This window comes from Podarcis muralis, chromosome 12 (assembly GCF_964188315.1).
Source record: "Podarcis muralis chromosome 12, rPodMur119.hap1.1, whole genome shotgun sequence".
NCBI classification, from domain to species: Eukaryota; Metazoa; Chordata; class Lepidosauria; order Squamata; family Lacertidae; genus Podarcis; species Podarcis muralis.
In genome coordinates this window covers 50,225,727-50,237,998 of record NC_135666.1, presented here as the reverse complement: position 1 = coordinate 50,237,998, position 12,272 = coordinate 50,225,727, and the positions used below count along the sequence as shown (strand labels likewise).

The 12,272-nt window shown below is 42.2% G+C and overlaps 1 pseudogene; it reads right to left on the bottom strand.

Annotated features, from left to right (window-relative positions):
- Positions 1-2,172: 2,172 nt before the first annotated feature.
- LOC114607059 (EH domain-binding protein 1 pseudogene) lies at positions 2,173-10,398 on the bottom strand (annotated as a pseudogene).
- Between the last annotated feature and the right edge of the window lie 1,874 nt (positions 10,399-12,272).

Genomic DNA, 12,272 nt, shown 5'->3' with positions numbered 1-12,272 from the left:
ATCTGGAGGGCCAGAGTTTGCCTATGCCTGTTCTAGCTGTTCCCCACTCAGCTCTGCCCAGCTGTTGTTTTCCGAACTATGCCCCTCTGCAAACCAGTTCTCTGAATCTATGCTGCTCCGCTGTTCCTGAGCAGCTTCAGGATCCTGGTCAGGAGCAGGAAGAGGGGGAGGTTCCAACCATTCCTCTTCAGAACTGTAATCCTCAGTCTGGTCTCTGGTACGGCTAGTGCCTTGCTTACCACGGTCACCACTTACAGGGCATCACCCAGCAGGATTCTGTCACCTGAGGCGGCTGCTTCAGTCTGCCTCATGGGCAGACAGGCCCTGCTTTTTCCAAGAACACAACCACCCAAGATGCAGCTTGACATATTTCTGGAGGAGCAGAAAGCCTCTCCAGCAGCGACACAATGGAGGAACACAGGCCAGGAAAAATATAGAGGAGGAGGAGGAGATGCAACATTTAGAAAGAGTCGCATATTCTTGGGTATGTCAACTACTTCTTATATAAAGTATGGATAGACCTGTTAACCTGTTCAGGTCATTGAATAGTTCCCACCTGGAAATTCTGATTATCATAAATGTCTCCCCCCCCCCTTTTTTTAAAGGCTTCCAGACATGGGCTTACTGTAGTCTGAACAAGGTGAATTATACAAAAGAGAGAAAAGCTCAAAAGAAATACTGGTGGAAATCTGTCATAAATCACCTGAGGCTAGAAGAAAATTAGGTTTGGTCACCTGAGCCAGCCTGAGGCTATTATCCTATTCACTTTGTATGCTGACAAGATATTTATTTGCCTTAACATGTTCCATATAAAGTAAGCATGCTGCATCATTTTAGGACATCACAAGAAAATAGGAAGCAAGTCCGGCATTCTTGGGCAGCTGCCAGGGTCCCACAGCCTCTGCCTGCCCCCCAAAAGCTCAACAATGTTCAGGGTGTCCTGGTTTTTACTTTTTGAAATATGGCAACTCTAGTGGCATGGGTGCGAAAGCGAGAGAGATAGAAGTGTATAGCACAGTTCGCTATCTAAACAATCCTGCAAACTACCCATTTTTGGGTCAGGTCTCGCCCACCACCCTGCCTCCTGACAGATTACTCCTGAAATAACGTGTCCTTCAACTGAAACGTTTAACAACAACAACAACAATTTATTTATACCCCACCCATCTGGCTGGGTTTCCCCAGCCACTCTGGGCGGCTTCCAACAAAAGATTAAAATACAATAATTCATCAAATATTAAAAACTTCCCTAAACAGGGCTGCCTTCAGATGTCTTCTAAAAGTCAGATAGTTGTTTATTTCTTTGACATCCCACTAAAGCATCAAATCTGAGAGCCTTAGAGCAACACACCCTCCAACATTTCTCCAACATGGAAATAGGGATGTCCCATTCCATAAGGATAATTTTACTATTTATACTCTACACATCTGACTAGGTTTCCCCAGCCACTCTGGGCAGATTCCAACATACATAAAAACATAATAAAACATTAAACTTTTTTTAAAAAAAATCCCTTCCCTATACAGGATTGCCTTCAGACAGTTCAGGGGTCAGATAACTCCATACCCTCCAACATTTCTCCAATGAAAATAGGGACGTCTTGAGGAAAAGGGGGACAGATACGTATCTCCTTTTTTTAAAAAAAAAGATATTTATTGAAATTTTGAACAGTAAAACAAACTTCACAATCAAAACCAAAAAAAAGAGAGAAAGAAAGAACATTATCACAATCAAATACAAACAGAAAAATGCAATACAAAACATAAAAAAGTAGGAAAAAAAGACATAAAAAAGACATAAAAAAGACATAAAAATCCAGTTTCTTACTTATTGTTTTCATAACCCTCCTTCCTGACTTCCTCACATCTCCCTTTTCTGTGTTCCCTTTTAGACAATTGTATTCAGCAATGCCTTACCCTTTTTCAAATCTTATTCTATGTTATACATTTCAACTATTATGTCTCCAATTTTTCCCTTTATATCATTTTATTTAAATTTGACATAATGTTATTCTAGCTTTTTCACCCTTATTCTTATAAAACATTTTTTACATATTCCTTTCAACTATGTCACTAATGCCATATTGTCTTTATATCCTGCATCATTTTAGCATTCAAACATTTTGCAATGTTTTTGCAGGTAGTCTTTAAATTTCTTCCAATCCTCTTCCACTAGCTCTTCTCCCAGGTCTCGGACAGATACGTATCACCTTGGCTCGGGGCCCGCATAACTCCATACTTTCCAAAATTCATCTGATGAAAATAGGGATGTCCTAAGGAAAAGGGATAAAATCAGAAACCGGGACGTCTTCTCTAAATTAGGGATGACCCTGAAAAATAGGTACACCTGGAGGGTCTGTAGCAACCGTCACTGGGAAACACAAAGATAATAGCAGCGGCCATAAGGAAATGGCTTCTCCCTTTCCTCCAACCATATCTTTGATGGGACTTTCAGGTAATATTTTATAAGCAGGTGTGCACTTGTGCATCCAATTTCCTTTGCCTTTGTTCACAGTAGGGGACACACACTGGGACTGACCATCATCGAGTGCTTCCATATGTTGGCAAGCCTAACACACAAGCTTTCATGTTCAAAGGGGTTGGGAAGTTTGAAGGTTGAGAGGCCGTCGCAGAATGTTGAGGGACTCGTCTTTGATCTTCCTACTCCTCAGTTCTTACAGGCAAAGCCAAGCTAATTGCTGTTTTTTTATATATATAAAAAACCCTATTTTAATTTAACACCCTTCCATATTCTGTTTGCTATCTCGCCATTGCTTTTTATCGCACCCCGTAGGAAAAATAGTAGCAAAACGGATAAAAAATGGACCCACATAGCTGTTTAAAATGACCATTGAACTCAATGGAGCTTACTTTTGTCTCTGCGTGTACAGTGGTACCTCAGGTTACAGACGCTTCAGGTTACAGATGCTTCAGGTTACAGACTCCGCTAACCCAAAAATAGTACCTCAGGTTAAGAACTTTGCTTCAGGATGAGAACAGAAACTGCATAGTGGCGGCGGGAGGCCCCATTAGCTAAAGTGGTACCTCAGGTTAAGAACAGTTTTAGGTTAAGAACAGGCCTCCAGAACAAATTAAGTTCTTAACCCGAGGTACCACTGTATCGGATTGTTCTGTTAGACTGAGGCCACTGTGTGGGGGTTAAGAGACGACCCTTGAAGCTTGGGAACAGGTGGCTATAGCTTTTTAAATGGTTCTGTTGAGTGCAACTAATGTATATGCAACACGTTAAAGGGGAAATAATCTGCAGTTTGGATTAGGTCTGCCAACTAATTATTTAGTGTAATCAGCAGACTTTTAATTGCTCAATTAAATTTAAATCAATGTGCATATTACCAAACCTCAGTAAATGGTGGGGTTAAAAAAGAAAAAGGAAAAAAAAGATATTGAAGCAAAGGCACAGTTTTGTCCAGAGAAGTTGAAAATTAATAAAAAGTCACCCCAGATCGTTGCAGAAAGGAGTTGTTTGAAGTAGTTAGAGGGCTAAACTAGATGAGACGCTAAATGTGTCTTTGTATTTAATGTGCACTTTTTTAAAAAAATGCATATAGCGTTGTAAATAAAGGCCTCAGGATAAAATGTCTGTGTCTTTAAGAATCCAGTGCAGCTAGCACAATTGCCATGACCCATGTATTTCACTTTACAGAGGGCGGTCCTCTGTTTGAAGTTGGCTCAGCTCTGGGGGCAGGGGTAGACTTTAGTAATCTTTCATAAAATGTCACCTTATGTGGGCCCAAAATTTGGTCTTCTCTATTATGGATCTTCTTGGTTCAGAGCCCCCTCGGTTCAGCGCCCTGTGAGGGGCAATGGCCTGCCACACTCTAAATCTGGCACTGCTGGGAGACCTCCATTCCTCCCAGGGAGCTACCATTCATAGAATCACAGAATTTTAGAGTTGGAAAGGACCCAGAGAATCATCAAGTCCAATCCCTGGCAATTCAGGAATATACAGCTGATGGAACTTCCAAACTTGTTCTTATCTGCACCATTCCATAATCAACTGAACTATCCATTCTCAGAGTTCTTTGGGAAGTGGGATCGGTTGTTAAACTGCTCTGGGGACAGTAGATCTGTGAGGGGAATAAAGGTAAAGGGACCCCTGACCATTAGGTCCAGTCGTGGCCGACTCTGGGGTTGCGGCGCTCATCTCGCTTTATTGGCTGAGGGAGCCGGCGTACAGCTTCCAGGTCATGTGGCCAGCATGTCTAAGCCGCTTCTGGCGAACCACAGCAGCGCACGGAAACGCCGTTTAACATCCCACTGGAGCGGTACCTATTTATCTACTTGCACTTTGACCTGCTTTGGAACTGCTAGGTTGGCAGGAGTTGGGACAGAGCAACGGGAGCTCACCCCGTTGCGGGGATTCAAACCACCGACCTTCTGATCAGCAAGTCCTAGGCTCTGTGGTTTTACCCACAGCGCCACCCGGGTTCCCCCAAAACATAATAGAATGAGAAAAATTCATTGGGTTGCTCTCTTGCTTGCTACAGACCAACGCCAAAGCCTAGTGCTTAGGTTATTATGCCAGTCATTCACATAGCTATTGAGTGAGCAACATCATCTGATTATTATTTTTTTTAGCAGAGTCAGGTCATGTTACTTGGGTCTGATGTCTTCGTAAATGTGGTTAGGATTGACGCGTTCCTCCATGCTCTCTTTTTATGTGATGGCTTGACAGCAAGTAAGTTAAGGCTGAAGTTCATGATAGAAGTTCATGTCAGTTCTAATCGCTACTGATGTTATTGTTATCTCCCCCCAGAGTTACATTTGGCTCGCTGAGTTCACTCTGGTGATGTAATGGGACCTTCATGTAAATGTCAATGAGCTACTTTAGTCTCTCCCTATGATCTGTAACATCAGAATAAACCTCCACTGCAACCTTTGGACTTGCTGTTCTTCCCCTCCTCAAGGGGGGAAATAATTTAAACTGAAGGGAGTAGTGCAGAAATTTCAGCTGACTATTTTTGATGTCACTACAGTCGTACCTTGGTTTTCAAACGGCTTAGTTCACAAATAACTTGGAACTCGAACGTCGCAAACCTGGAAATAGGTGTTCTGGTTTACAAACTTTGCCTCAGAAACTGAACATCCGGCACGACTTCCGTGGCTTCCGATTGGCTGCAGGACACTCCTGCAGCCAATCAGAAGCCACGCCTTGGTTTCTGAATGCTCCAGAAGTCAAATGGACTTCCGGAACGCATTCTGTTCAAAAACCAAGGTACAACTATATTATTTTTTTTAAAAAAGTCACTGTGAATCAGTGATGAAATAAGGTTGTGCAAACCATATTTTGGAAATTTTTCTGAAGACAAGTAATATTGCTAAGGATGCAATACAGATGATTCTTACTAGTAACTTTGGTAAACCTTTTGCAGGGGATATTGACCATTATATTACTGAGTATGGATTTTATAAAGATTCCCATGGAAAAGAAATTACCAGAGTTTAGTTGCAAGAATTTGGTGACACGCCTAGTGAGTTTGTATGCTTTTTGATAATGAAAACTAAGTGACGTGGGTTGTTGTTTTTTTAATATTTACACTGGTAACCGGGGAATTAAGAGCTACATTTGTGGCTCAATTCTGAGTGTTCTTTCTGTTTGGTTACGGCTTATAGCTAAACAAATAAAAGCATTACCTAGTCATCACTGAGTAAGTCCACCTGAACTCAATGCACTTACTCTCAAGGACACAAACAGCACCAGTCTTCAGGTGTTTCTTAGTCAGAAATATTTTACTAGGGGTTTTGTCCTAGTTTTTGTGGATTTGGTGTGCAGGAATAGATGGATAGAGATGGATTCAGGCAATTTTCACTCAGCAAAGGATCTTCCTTGCCATTAGAGAGTGGATATTTCTCTGCATACAACCCATATAATCAACATTAGAACCTACATTTCTCTTTTTGGAGCAATTAAGGGAAATGAAACCTTTTGACAAAATATGTTTTGTATTACTGAAAACTTGTAATCCATGTGTTTGCATATGTGAAGAAAAATGGGACGGGGTGAATAAGGCAACAGATTTTGAAACTTGTTGAAAATCTGCCAAGATATGCTCATCACTTTCTGCTTTAGCAAAACTGTTTTGCCCTTTTCCTACCCTTGCGTACATGTAAGTGCCATGTGTTTGGGGTCATGTTCCAAGAGGGTTGCCATGCATGTTGTTCTGGGACATGGGGGGCAAAGCAGAAAGTTCTCCAAGGAAACCAGAGGCCTTTCTCCTGGGCATAGTCGGCCAATTGGTGCCAAAGAAGGATAGAACCTTTTTCATGTATGCTACAGCAGCAGCAAGAATACTTATTGCAAAGCATTGGAAGACGCAAGATCTACCCACCTTGGAAGAATGGCAGATGCAAGTAATAGACTATATGGAACTGGCAGAAATGACCTTACAGAATCCGAGATCAAGGAGAGGAGCAGGTGGAAGAGGACTGGAAGAAGTTTAAAGTCTATCTACAAAAATACGTGTATCTGAAGAAGTGTGCATGCACACGAAAGCTCATACCAAGAACTAACTTAGTTGGTCTTTAAGGTGCTACTGGAAGGAATTTTTTTTGTTTTTACAAAAATACTGTAAAATTTATGAATGCTGAGGGCTCTGAAAATGAAATGAAGGGGTTTCTAGCGATTAAGATAAGCAAGACTATAAAGAGAGGGATAAAGGTTTAAAATAAATAATGAATGATCTTGCTGAACTAATTTTGGAATACAAGAAGGGAAGGCGGGTGGAAGTAAAGAGAATAAGGTTTTGAAAGCTATCAATATGAAAGAGTGTGTTTTTTTATGCTAAAATTTTTTCTTTTGCATTTTTCTTTTTTCTGTTTTTCTGTTTGGATTTTTGATGTTTGTGGACTGTTTTTGTGATTTTTGTTGATTTTCGTTGGCTGTTAATTTTTTTTGAAAAATCCTAAATAAAACATTATTAAAAAAAAGAAAGAAAGTTCTCCAAGTCCAAGAGAACAGGATGATTGTATGATGAAAAATGATAAGTTGTCTAGAGAGTGGAGGTTCTTAAGCATCCCCGGTGATAGAGCACAGATTTAGACATGGAGATTGAAATGAAACCCACAAATTCTTTCAACTTTTGTCCTAATACCTTTGTAAAGGTAAAGGGACCCCTGACCATTAGGTCCAGTCGTGGCTGACTCTGGGGTTGCGGCGCTCATCTCGCTTTATTGGCCGAGGGAGCCGGCATACAGCTTCCGGGTCATGCAGCCAGCATGATTAAGCCGCTTCTGGCGAACCAGAGCAGCGCACGGAAACGCCGTTTACCTTCCCACTGGAGCGGTACCTATTTATCTACTTGCTCTTTGAGTGCTTTTGAACTGCTAGGTTGGCAGGAGCAGGGACCGAGCAACGGGAGCTCACCCCATCATTGCGGGGATTCGAACCGCCGACCTTCTGATCGGCAAGTCCTAGGCTCTGTGGTTTAACCCACAGCACCACCCGTGTCCCTTTGTACCTGTGCTAAATCATCCCTGTCATTCTACAATGCCCTTTTTTGTGTGAGATTGCTTTGGAGCCATTATTAGTTCCTTCAGATTTAACAATCCTGACTTAATTTGGTGTCATCTGCAAATATGCATCCTGCCATGAGATGGTTTCATCTCCAGGTCACAAATAGTTTAAATATTCTCACGAAATGGATTGTTGGGAGTTTTGTAATCGTTATGAAAACTGTCAATTTATTTCCACCTTCACAGGGTCTCTCTCCCCCCCCCCCCCACATTTAACCAGTTACCCATCTGTAAGAAGACTAGGCATTGCTTTCCAAGACTGATAGGTTTATTTAGGAGCCTTGGAGTTTGTTGAAAGCTTTTAGAAAATCCAAAGTATGCCATGTCTACACGGTAGACCTCCATGTGTGCCCATTCTGCCATTCTAGATTGGTTGGTGTCTCTTTGTTGTTCTTGTCATTCGTTCAGCTGTTGAGAACTGATGAATGGTGTCAAGAGATTAGTGCTCAGTTGAAAAATTCAGAACTAAGCTGCTAGGTGAAGCAGTTGCATTTAAAATGCAAAGCCACATACTCTGACACAGTGAGGAGCTTGTCTCCATAAGACATTGGATAAGTACCAATCAGCCTTCCCCCATCCATTCTGAAGTTTATACACCCTCCCAGGTCCTTAAATTATTACTTGCAAACAGCTACGCTTTCAAGCGTGGCTAGACCCTACTTGACAGATTCTCAAGCCGCAATCGGTTAACGTGAAGACAGTAGCAAGTCATCTTTGGTGTAGCGCAATGACCCGTGTGTTGACAAAGGCTGAACTTGAGTAGGAAATTTCAGCATACTGTTTTATTTATTTGTTTGTTGAATTCATATTCCTCCCTATACCCCGAGGTCTCAGGGCAGAAGCAGGAGACCCTGAGCTTTCTGTAACATCCAATGCCACCCTAAGACCATAAGCAATAAAAATATACAAAAGTTCTATACCTTCCATATCAAGGTCTCCAAAGGGATTCAGCTCTGTTGCATCAGGATCTACAAATGGACTTGATCTGGAATTGTTCCTCTTCATCCAAAAAATTAAGCTTGTTGATAAGCACTGTAATTTTTGCAGCCTTTTCTTCCTGGTTCACTCTGTTTTCTTCATCGTCTTCATTATCTTCTTCAAAATCATCTAAATTTCCAGTATCTGCTTGCTTCATACTCATCAGACTTGCCAGGCTTTCCATGTCTTCATCAGTTGCTTTCCCTTCCCTCAGGAAAATACATGATAAAGAGAACTGAAGGGTAGCAGATATCACTTTCTTAGACAGAGGCTTGAATTTTAACTTGACATCACCCTGTGTAGGCATTGGACTTGCATATTGCTTCATGTTAATATTGCTGGTAGCCAAAGCTTTCCGGCGTCCAGAAGGAGATTCATTTTCCATGACAAATGCCCACTCTTTGTCCTCAAATTCCTCAGCATGGAGATCCTTCCAAGCCCATGACAACAAAAGTGGGTCACTCTGAAATATTGTACAAATAAGCAACAGCACAGCTTGTAATTTCTGAGGGTGGAACTATGGGTTATGAAGAACACAGAGCTGCATGAGATCTTTAGGCCAGTCAAGCCTATTGCTCATCGCTACATGGCAGCCAAAAGTATTAGGATTGTCCTGACTACATCTCCAAAGCTTACAAGGGGAAGTTTGGTAGATACCCATACCAGAGAGAAGGAAAAGACAGAGAAACCTCGAGTAATATTTTCCAGCAAGTATAAAATGAGGAAAACAAAGCAAAATGGCAATAATGCTGCACCCATATTATATTTTAAAAATTACTGACATTTAACGAATTTGCACTCAGAAGCAAGTTCCACTGTGGTCCTGGGAAAGTGTTCCCAGAATGTTAACCAAGAAAAAAACGTATTGTACTGTAACATTGTGCCAGCATTGGCCACAAACCTGAGGCACAGGTAAGGAAGTCTATACAGTCATACCTTGGTTTTCGAACAGCTTAGTTCTTGAACATTTTGGCTCCCGGAAGTGACTGTTCTGGTTTGCAAACTATTTTTGGAAACTGAACATCCGACTGGGTTTCTGTGGCTTCCAATTGGCTGCAGAACCTTCCTGCAGCCAATCAGAAGCCACACTTTGGTTTCCAAACTTTTTGGAAGTCGAACGGACTTCCGGAAAGGATTCTGTTTGACTTCCAAGGTACGACTGTACTGGCAGCTTAGAGTAAGCTAGAGAATGATCTCAGGTATCGGCTCCCCGCTACGCCCTTGATGGTAACACAAATCTGTCCCCATAGTTGAAAGTCACTTCCAGCTCTCAAGACTATTGGGTACAAACCAGCTCCACTGATATCAGCAAGAATCAATGGTGCCCAAACTAACTTTGATAGGGCTATTATTATTTTTAAAATTAATCCTGTCTTTCCACACAAGGTGAGTCTGAGGCAGCTGGCAATACTAACAAAAATGCAGTAACACTAACTAAGATACAGCCTAATAAAAACAAGTATAAAGAAGCCTATAAAGACGATCAGATAAAAAACAAGAGGAAGTCAAAAGTGAAAGATAAAAGCAGCAGCAAAAACGGAAGCATATGTCAGTGGAAGGAAAAGCAACCAACCCAACAGGCCATAATCTTGCCCAACTTTACAAAGTCTTTATCCCTGAGCAGAAAACCATAGCCTGGAGAGGCCTCTCTAGAAAGAGATTCCTACAGAGGAATTCCCAGAGAGATTCCTCAAGCCTGGGTGCAGCCACTGAGAAGGCCACTTCGAGCATCCATAGAGATGGGCCTCTCCCAAATGTCTAAATACCATGGCTGCTTTATATTAAAGAAGGATGTGGACTGCAGCCTTACAGCGTTTACTGTTTCATGGTAGTTAACACCATAAAACAAACATGTCCAATGAAGAATGGTGACATGGTCAAAGCCATCTAGCCATTTTCATGGCTGAGCATGGGTTTAATCTGGTTTTCCCCACTCTATCCAGTTAAAAAAGGTAAAAGGTAAAGGTAAAGACCCTGGGCGGTTAAGTCCAGTCAAAGGCGACTATGGGGTTGCGGCACTCATCTTGCTTTCAGGCCAAGGGAGCTGGCATTTGTCCACAGACAGCTTTCTGGGTCATGTGGCCAGCATGACTAAACTGCTTCTGGCACAATGGAAACCAGAGCGCACAGAAACACAGTTTACTTTCCCGCCGCAGTGGTACCTATTTATCTACTTGCACTGGCGTGCTTTCGAACTGCTAGGTTGGCAGGAGCTGGGACAGAGTAACGGGAGCTCACCCCATCACGTCGATTCAAACCGCTGCCCTTCTGATTGGCAAGCCCAAGAGGCTCAGTGGTTTAGGCCACAGCGCCACCCACATCCCTTCTATCCAGTATGCCAGACTGGCTGCCATGAAGCAATTGATTCAATAGAGCTGTGGTAGGACTCTTATGACTAATAGCTGCACTCCGATGAAAATTGCTACAGGATCATGAGTGCCTGGTGCCTTGGCCTAATAACTCACCTAAAAGGTTCTCTCTGTAAGATATCTTACAGTGATGAGGATAATATAATGTCCAGTTAGATGGACAGAAGCATGGGGCCTCAGCACCATGCTAAGGTGTTCCTTCAGCACTAACTCAGAGGAAATAATGTCACCCGCACTGTCACCAACTCAACTTCCCAGAACACCTTCCTTTCCTTAGAAGTTTCCTACTTAAAGGTTTAGCCTGACCAGGCCTGACCTTGCTCAGCCTGTGAGATATAACAAGTTCAGTGCCTGAGGTGAGGAATGACACAAGAATGGAGGTCACCATCTCAAAGCAAATCCCTTCATCATCTTCTTGCGGCTTAATACTTGAGTTTCCTTGGCTTCTGCATGTGATTAATCACAGGAACTGGCGCACCATGTTTGTGGAATACCATTATGAAAATCGGTCCCATTGACTATGCGAGCGCATCCACTTTACCTATTTGTGCATATAGATATAGAGAGCATCCATTATTTCCTCTCCTCGCCTCTCAGTAGCGTAACAATAACAGCTTTTTGGCTCAGTAGACTTTTAGAGCCTATAGATGGGCAGTCAGATCAACAGCAGCATTCTGAATAATGAGGACCAAGTACCAAACGGATAATGCAGAGCAAATGATACATGCATTTAAAGAATATGAACAGCAAAATGTTCACACTACATCTAGTATAAGGACAGGTCAGTTCATTTTAAGGTGGAGAAAATTCCATTTCACTTGCCATACAAAGCAATTGTTATATCCACTATCACAATTTATTTATATAGTGTCATAAATGGATTTTTTTTCCAGAATAGCATAAGCAAAAAAGGCCCCCAAAGTTTACAATTTAGATGTTGACAGCTGAGAGGTGGGGGACTTAGGCTGCATTTTGTTCCTGATGATGATGACTAAGGTGTTGACCCAAAGACTCCATGGATCAGGTAGGTTTTGAAAGAACAGGGATGCTAAAACCCTGGCAATCTGGGGCTGAGTGTGCTTGTCAAGTCTGCATTCTAGATAAGGATGACCACTTCATAGAATCATAGAGTTGGAATAGACCACAAGGGCCATCGAGTCCAACCCCCTGCCAAGCAGGAAACACTCCTGACATATGGTTGTCAAGCCTCTGCTTAAAGACCTCCAAAGAAGGAGACTCCACCACACTCCTTGGCAGCAAATTCCACTGTCGAACAGCTCTTACTGTCAGGAAGTTCTTCCTAATGTTTCAGTGGAATCTTCTTTCTTGTAGTTTGGATCCATTGTTCCGTGTCCGCTTCTCTGGAGCAGCAGAAAACAACCTTTCTCCCTC